This window comes from Triticum urartu, chromosome 7, assembly GCF_003073215.2.
Source record: "Triticum urartu cultivar G1812 chromosome 7, Tu2.1, whole genome shotgun sequence".
NCBI classification, from domain to species: Eukaryota; Viridiplantae; Streptophyta; class Magnoliopsida; order Poales; family Poaceae; genus Triticum; species Triticum urartu.
The window spans coordinates 570308201-570317410 of record NC_053028.1 but is presented as its reverse complement, the minus strand read 5'-3'; positions in this window follow the sequence as shown (position 1 = coordinate 570317410).

Here is a 9210-nt window from a genome sequence, read left to right as displayed (position 1 = left end):
ATGACAAGGCGAGCCATCAAGCCTTTCATCGACGGCAAGTGGAACTCTCAATGAAAGCACCAATGTCGGTGTCAAAACCGGCGGATCTCGGGTAGGGGGTCCCGAACTATGCGTCTAGGATCGATGGTAACAGGAGACGGGGGACACGATGTTTACCCAGGTTCGGGCCCTCTCTATGGAGGTAAAACCCTATGTCCTTCTTGATTGATATTGATGAATATGGGTGTTACAAGAGTTGATCTACCACGAGATCGTAATGGCTAAACCCTAGAAGTCTAGCCTATGTGGGTATGATAATGAGTATATGTGGTGTCCTTTCTGGACTACCCCCTTCGGTTTATATAGACACCGAGGGGATCTAGGGTTTACATGGAGTCGGTTACATAAGATGGAATCTGTGGTCCCCAAGCTTGCCTTCCACGCCAAGTAGAGTCCAATCCGGACAGGTGCATTCTTCGGCCTTCATGTCTTCACAGCCCATTAGTCCGGCCCATGGATAACAGGCCAGAATGCCCGAGGACCCCTTAGTCCAGGACTCCCTCAGTAGCCCTCGAACCAGTCTTCAATAGCGAGGTGCTCGGCACGCATATTGTCTTCGGCATTGCAAGGAGGGTTCTCCGTTCGATGATCTCTAGGTATGTATTCGGCCATTGATCCAATGTCGCCTCCTTGGCTTCTGCGCGTTGAATAATCTTTATCATCCACGTGTCGAGTAAATGTGGAAAGTCAGGGTATTTTTGTGAATAACACCCCCTTCATGCGAGGAAGAGCGCCTATTTAAAGAGATTGGACCCCAGATCCATTCAGCGCTACATAGAAGAAATCCCCAGAGACTGCTTAGGAGAAACCATCCCGGCATGGCTAGTGCTCCCAGCTCCTCTGCTCGTCCGTCCTAGAGAAAGGCGAGTGGGAGAGGTGTTCCGTGTCTCACAGCCGTTTGACGAAGTTGCAATGCAGCGATTCCTTCCCCATGCAGATCTAGTCCCTGTTCGATCGGGGCTAGCTTCCTTCAATGAGGGGACTCATGCAGAGGACTTCCCCAAGCCGTCCGAGGGGGGAGCGAGTGTGTTTTGTCCCCTACCTGCTCAGAGCAATCCATTCGTTCCTGTGAGAGCTTCTGGAATATTACAGCCTCCAGCTACACAACTTCACTCCGGCCTCTATTCTACACATTGCGGGTTACGTCGCTTTATGCGAACTTTTCCTGGGCTTCGAGGCTCACTTCGAGTTGTGGAGGAAGTTGTTTTGTCTCGTCCCGTGCAATCACGAAGGGTCAATATTTGAAGTGGGCGGAGCCGAAGTATGGCGCATCGCCAATACCGGATATCCATCTGGCACGCCAAGGAAAGCACCTGATGAATGGCCCTCCGAATGGTTTTACATAGAGGACGTTGCGCTTCCTGACCCGATTCGAAAAGGGTCTTCCTGAATTTTCTCATGCCCCGCTGAAGAAACGCCATAGTTGGCATCCTCGGAGTCTTGAAGAGGAAGACGGCGCGGAGGTTTGTCGGCTGATGAGCAGGATAAGAGAGCTCACTCAGTCCGGACTAACAGTAATCGAGGTTATGGCGATTTCCATAGTGCGAGGGGTTCAGCCGCTCCAATACAGAGGTGTGGGCAAAACTATGCGGAAGTTATGGTGGTGGTGGAGGTTGATGAAGAAGCAACCGTCCCTAAGTAGCCTAGACACCTTAGGAGACTTGAATCACTCCTCAAGCAATCAGTAATGCAATGGGGAAAAAAATAGGTTAGGTTGTGGAAGTTGGTGGTGGTGTAGCGGATGATGTGTTGGAAGCCATAGGCAAAGATACCAAAAATTCACAAAATTTGATGGAGTCAAAAGATGTTGGTGGCATTTTTGTGGGAAGGGGGATGTCAAGAGCTTCAAAACGAGCTAAAGAACGTCAAATTCGGAGTTCGGATGAATTAGTTATGGACAAAACAAAAATCAGCCGAAGTGGGAATGTATACGTATCGGACGTCCGAAGATGGTCGGACGACCGGTGGTCGGACGTCCGGGCGGGCTCGGAAATCCGTAAATTTGGCTCGTGTTAGGGGTTTTGGTCGTCCGGAAAAGGTCGGACATTGATACGTCTCCGTCGTATCTACTTTTCCAAACACTTTTGTCCTTATTTTGGAATATAACTTGCATGATTTGAATGGAATTAAGCCGGACTGGCGCTGTTTTCAGCAGAATTGCCATGGTGTTATTTATGTGCAGAAACAAAAGTTCTCGGAATGACCTGAAACTCCACGGAGCGTCTTTTTGGAAATAATAAAAAATACTGGCAAAAGATCAAGGCCAGGGGGACCACACCCTAGCCATGAGGATGGGGGCGCGCCTGCCCCCCTAGGAGCGCCCCCTATCTCGTGGCCCCCTTGGAGCTCCTCCGACCTCAACTCCAACTCTATTTATTCACTTTCAGGAATAATAAATAAAGGAGAAGGATTCATCACGTTTTACGATACGGAGCCGCCGTCAAGCCCTAAAACCTCTCGGGAGGGCTGATCTAGAGTCCGTTCGGGGCACCGGAGAGGGGAATCCGTCGCCATCGTCATCATCAACCATACTCCATCACTAATTTCATGATGCTCACCGCCATGCGCGAGTAATTCCATCGTAGGCTTGCTGGACGGTGATGGGTTGGATGAGATTTATCATGTAATCGAGTTAGTTTTGTTATGGTTTGATCCCTAGTATCCACTATTTTCTGAGATTGATGTTGCTATGACTTTGTGCTTGTCACCAGGGCCCGAGTGCCATGATTTCAGATCTGAACCTATTGTGTTTTCATGAATATATGTGAGTTCTTGATCCTATCTTGCAAGTCTATAGTCACCTACTATGTGTTATGATCCGGCAACCCCGAAGTGACAATAATCAGGACCACTCCTGATGATGACCGTAGTTTGAGGAGTTCATGTATTCACTATGTGTTAATGCTTTGGTCCGATACTCTAGTAAAAGGAGGCCTTAATATCCCTTAGTTTCCACTAGGACCCCGCTGCCACGGAAGGGTAGGACAAAAGATGTCATGCAAGTTATTTTCCATAAGCACGTATGACTATATTGGGAATACATGCCTACATTACATTGATGGATTGGATCTAGTTCTGTGTCACCCCCTAGGTTATGACTGTTACATGATGAACCACATCCGGCATAATTCTCTATCACCGATCCATTGCCTACGAGCTTTCTATATATTGTCTTCGCTTATTTACTTTTCCTTTACTATTGCTATAATCACTACAAAATAGCAAAAACATTACTTTTGTTATCATTACCTTTTGCTATCGTTACCACTACTATCATATTACTTTGCTACTAAATACTTTGCTGCGGATGTAGCGACCCGACCTCAAACGGTTAAGTCTCTGTGCCTCAGTGTCATCCCTGGATCGGTAATGCTGACACACACAATACTCGAAGGATTTATAACAGAGTAGCAATCACACACTTATTACATCGAATGTCTCAAAAGAGAACTTATTACAATAAATATGGCTTAAGGCCATCTAATATGATAACAACGGAAGGCTTGGAAGATAAAGTGAGTCCATAAACTCGGCAAAGTCTGCAACATAATACGTTGCAGCCCGAGAACGGGTCAGCACATGAAATATGCTGGCAAAATAACATAGTAGAGCAAGAATAAAATAATGCTATCACTACATGCATATTTGGCTGGTGGAAAGCTCTATGGTTATAGTTTTTGCGAAAAGCCAATTTTTCCCTACAACAAAGGATTAGATTTTTTTAACTATCATGGTAGTTGAAACATCATTGCGAAGGTTCCTCCAACTCAATCCCAATTAAAGTAATTAACAACCCAACAATATTATTTAGTAGCGATGAGATACTTAGGATACTCCAAGTACTAGATACTCAAGATGTCCATAACCGAGGACACGGTTAACCATAATTAGTTTATACACTCTGCAGAGGTTTGCGCACTTTTCCCCACAAGACTTGATCTCCTCTGTTGGATTTCTCGCACTACATGGTGTTTGAGAAATGGATGACCGAGACACAGTCTTTCAGAAGCATTAACCCCTTACTCCGGGCAGACCATATTAGAAATATGCCCTAGAGGCAATAATAAATTGGTTATTATTATTATATTTACTTGTTCATGATAATCGTTTATTATCCATGCTAGAATTGTATTGATAGGAAACTCAGATACATGTGTGGATACATAGACAACACCATGTCCCTAGTAAGCCTCTAGTTGACTAGCTCGTTGATCAATAGATGGTTACGGTTTCCTGACCATGGACATTGGATGTCGTTGATAACGGGATCACATCATTAGGAGAATGATGTGATGGACAAGACCCAATCCTAAGCCTAGCACAAGATCGTGTAGTTCGTTTGCTAAAGCTTTTCTAATGTCAAGTATCATATCCTTACACCATGAGATTGTGCAACTCCCGGATACCGTAGGAGTGCTTTGGGTGTGCCAAATGTCACAACGTAACTGGGTGGCTATAAAGGTACACTACAGGTATCTCCGAAAGTGTCTGTTGGGTTGGCATGAATCGAGACTGGGATTTGTCACTCCGTGTAAACGGAGAGGTATCTCTGGGCCCACTCGGTAGGACATCATCATAATGTGCGCAATGTGATCAAGCAGTTGATCACGGGATGATGTGTTACGGAACGAGTAAAGAGACTTGCCGGTAACGAGATTGAACAAGGTATCGGGATACCGACGATTGAATCTCGGGCAAGTATCGTACCGCTAGACAAAGGGAATTGTATACGGGATTGATTAAAGTCCTTGACATCGTGGTTCATCCGATGAGATCATCGTGGAGCATGTGGGAGCCAACATGGGTATCCAGATCCCGCTGTTGGTTATTGACCGGAGAACGTCTCGGTCATGTCTGCATGGTTCCCGAACCCGTAGGGTCTACACACTTAAGGTTCGATGACGCTAGGGTTATAAAGGAAGTTTGTATGTGGTTACCGAATGTTGTTCGGAGTCCCGGATGAGATCCCGGACGTCACGAGGAGTTCCGGAATGGTCCAGAGGTAAAATTTATATATAGGAAGTCCTGTTTTGGTCACCGGAAAAGTTTCGGGTTTTATCGGTATTGTACCGGGACCACCGAAGGGGTTCCGGGGGTCCACCTGCCCCGGGGGGGCACATGGGCTGTAGGGGTGTGCGCCTTGGCCTATATGGGCCAAGGGCACCAGCCCCAAGAGGCCCATGCGCCAAGAGATAAGGAAAGGAAGAGTCCTAAAGGGGGAAGGCACCTCCTAGGTGCCTTGGGGAGGATGGACTCCTCCCTGGCCGCACCCTTCCTTGGAGGAAGGGCCAAGGCTGCCCCCCCCTCTCCCTTGCCCCTATATATATGTGGGGGGTGGGAGGGCAGCCATACCAATGTTCTGGTGCAGCCCTCCCCCTCTCCCAAGTCCTTCTCCTCTCCCGTGGTGCTTGGCGAAGCCCTGCAGGATTGCCACGCTCCTCCACCACCACCACGCCATTGTGCTGCTGCTGGATGGAGTCTTCCTCAACCTCTCCCTCTCTCCTTGCTGGATCAAGGCATGGGAGACGTCACCGGGCTGTACGTGTGTTGAACGTGGAGGTGTCGTCCGTTCGGCACTAGGATCTCCGGTGATTTGGATCACGACGAGTACGACTCCTTCAACCCCGTTCTCTTGAACGCTTCCGCTTAGCGATCTACAAGGGTATGTAGATGCACTCTCCTTCCCCTCGTTGCTGGTTTCTCCATAGATAGATCTTGGTGATACGTAGGAAAATTTTGAATTTCTGCTACGTCCCTCAACAGACCATACCAACCTACATCTCTCTACCTACTGATCCACCTCTTCGGGAGCTTAACGCAACTTACTCAACTATGCTAGAGCCCATAATAGCTTGTGGCTGCACACGGAAGTTTCTACTAGCATGAAAATATCTCAGTTCCCTTTGAGCCTGGGTGGCGGACCATAGGATTATCACACGGGGTACTTCGGGATATCCTAGGACAACACTGGATTCCCTAGGTGCCCAACAAACAATCCACCCAGTTGTGTATTCAAGTTGCCACCTTAAGTTGAACCATTAATTAACAATCTCACATCTGTCATGGATTTCACTCACCCAAACCACGTCTACGAGCATAGCATAGCAATATAAGCAATACATAGAAGTAACTCCCATGGTTTGAATATAACAGGGCAATAGGTTCTACCTCATCAACTACATCCCAACCCGCATGTTAATCACATCCTAATCATGCTATGTTTGAGGATTGGAACTAATGCATAAAAACTGGGTGATAAAGGGGTATGATCAAAGTGTTACTTGCCTTGCTGATGATCCACAAAACCTAGGGACTCGTAGTAGCACGCTTCGCACTCCGGGTGTTCTATCACAAACAAACAATAACATACATCAACAATCAAGCAAAGAAACACGGGTAAATCTCAAATAAGAAGATCTAACCAGAAAGTTCAACTTAGGAACTCCGGTTTGCAAAAAGAATCAAATCAAACGGAGCAACGAAACTCAAACTGCGAAAGAAACAAGATCCGTTTACTAATCTGGACTAAGGTCAAATTTTACAGTACCAAAATCTCGTTCAAGTTGATTAAATATAAAGAGGGTTTCGAGACGAAGATCTAGGCGCTTGAATCGCCTGATTCCGATAAACGAGCGAAAAGATAAACTGAAACGAAAATCGGATCAGAAATCGCGATTGAAAATAATTGTGGAAAATCCGAGAAAAAGAAAACTGACGAACAGGCTAACGAACAAACGTTCGTTGTCTGTATCTAAGGAGCGAAAGCCATTCGTTAAAACGAATGTACGGACAAACGTCCGCAAAGCAACTAAACCGAGAAAAACCGGTGAACCAATCTAAAAAATGAACTGGGGTTTCTAAAAAAACCGGAACCGGTTTAAAATAAAACCGATCGAACAGCGGCGGCGGCGTATACCTCCGGCGGCTTCCGCGGCGGCGTATACCTCCGGCGGCTTCCGCGACGGCGCGGCGATGCGGGGTAGCGTGGGGCGGCGGGGTGCGGCGTGCGGCGGCAGCAGCGGCGGCGTGCGGCGCAAGGCGGCGGGGCGGGCGGCTTGCGGCGGAGGCGGCGCGGCTTCGGGGCTCCAGGGGGGCCCCGTGTCGGCTTATAAGAGGGGAGGGGGGTCGCGTGGCTTGGGAAGGGGGCGGTGCACGTGGCCGACTCGGCCATGGCGAGCAGCGGCAGCGGGCGCGGTCTCCGGGTGGGAGACGGCGGCGCGGGGAGGTGGGCCGGCGGCCTGGCTCGGCTGGGCCTCGGCCCAGTCGGGCGCTGCGATTTATTTTAAATAATTTCTCCGGAACTTAATAGATCCTAGAAAATAAAATAAAAATCTACAAATGCCAAAGCAAATTTTGACCGTCTAAATAAAATATTTAGAACAAGATGAACATTTTCTTTGCCCTAAAATGCAACTTTGAAAAATGTGCAATTTTTTTTCTAATTCAAATAAAATAGCAATAAACTCTGAATAAAATAAAATATTTGATTTTAATATTTTTCCTCCAATATTTCATTTATTTTGGAGAAGTCATATTATTTCCTCTCATATATTTTGATATGAAATATTTTGGAGAGAAAAATATTTAAAACCAAAAATCCTTGTTTCAAAATTTGATAAAATTCAAATATGAAAACAGGGAAATCCCCAACTCTCTCCGAGGGTCCTTGAGTTCCTTAGGATTTCGAGGATTTGCGAAACGAAATGCAATAGGATATGCATGAATGATCTATGTATGACATTCCAAATTGAAAATTTGGGATGTTACAAACATACCCCCCTTAAGATGAATCTCGCCCTCGAGATTTGGTTTGGCTAGAAAATAGGTGTGGGTGGTCTTTGCGAAGATCATCCTCTCATTCCCAGGTGGCTTCATCCTTGGTATGGTGGCTCCACTGAACTTTGGAAAACTTGATAACCTTGCTACGGGTGACTCGGCTGGCAAATTCAAGAATCCTGACTGGCTTTCCCTCATAGGTCAAATCACTGTCCAACTGAATCGCCTCCAAGGGTACTGTATCTCTTAACGGTATATCGGCCATCTCAGCATGACACTTCTTCAGCTGTGAAACATGAAATACATCATGAACTCCTGACAGTCCTTCAGGTAACTCCAACTTGTAGGCAACTTCTCCCATACGTTCCAAAATTCGATACGGTCCTACAAATCTCGGGGCTAACTTTCCCTTAACTCCAAAATGTTTCACTCCTCGCAGGGGTGACACTCGCAGATATGCTCTATCTCCAATTTCATAGGTTATTTCCTTACGTTTCGAATCTGCATAACTCTTCTGCCTGGACTGAGCTACCTTCAGTCCATCTCGGATCAACTTAACCTTTTCTTCAGACTCCTTGATCAAATCTGGTCCAAACAATTGTCGGTCTCCAACTTCATCCCACATCAACGGTGTTCTGCACCTTCGTCCATACAGGGCTTCGAACGGTGCCATTTTCAAACTGGCTTGGTAGCTATTGTTGTATGAGAACTCCGCGTAGGACAAATTGTCATCCCAACTAGATCCATAATCTAGTGCACAGGCCCTCAACATGTCCTCCAGAATCTCGTTGACTCTCTCGGTCTGTCCATCTGTCTGCGGGTGGAATGTCATACTAAACTCCAACCTTGTCCCCAAAGTTTGGTGCAGTTGATGCCAAACCTTTGATACGATTGTCCTCGGAACTCCATGCAGACATACGATCCTGGTCATATATATCTGGGCCAACTTCGCACTTGTATAGGTGGCTTTCACTGGTATAAAGTGAGCTACTTTGGTCAAGCGATCAACTACTACCCATATAGAATCGTATCCTGATTTGGTCCTGGGTAATCCGGTGATAAAATCCATGCCAAGTTTATCCCACTTCCATTTGGGTATCAACATAGGCTGTAATAATCCTGCTGGCTTTTGATTCTCAGCCTTCACTCTCTGACATACATCACATACGGCTACATACTCGGCAATATCCTTCTTCATACTAGTCCACTTGTCGGAGCAATAGGCCACGGGTAGCCTAACCCGAGTCCCAGAACCTTTCAAGATATTGGGTCGGCTGCGCCCCTCAAGGCGTCGAGATGAAGCGCCGCTTTCTGGTGGCCGGCTGGCTGGACGACCGATTGCTAGAAGGCGGCCATGCTCAGGAAGGCGGCTCCAAGATAGGCCGACTCCTCGCA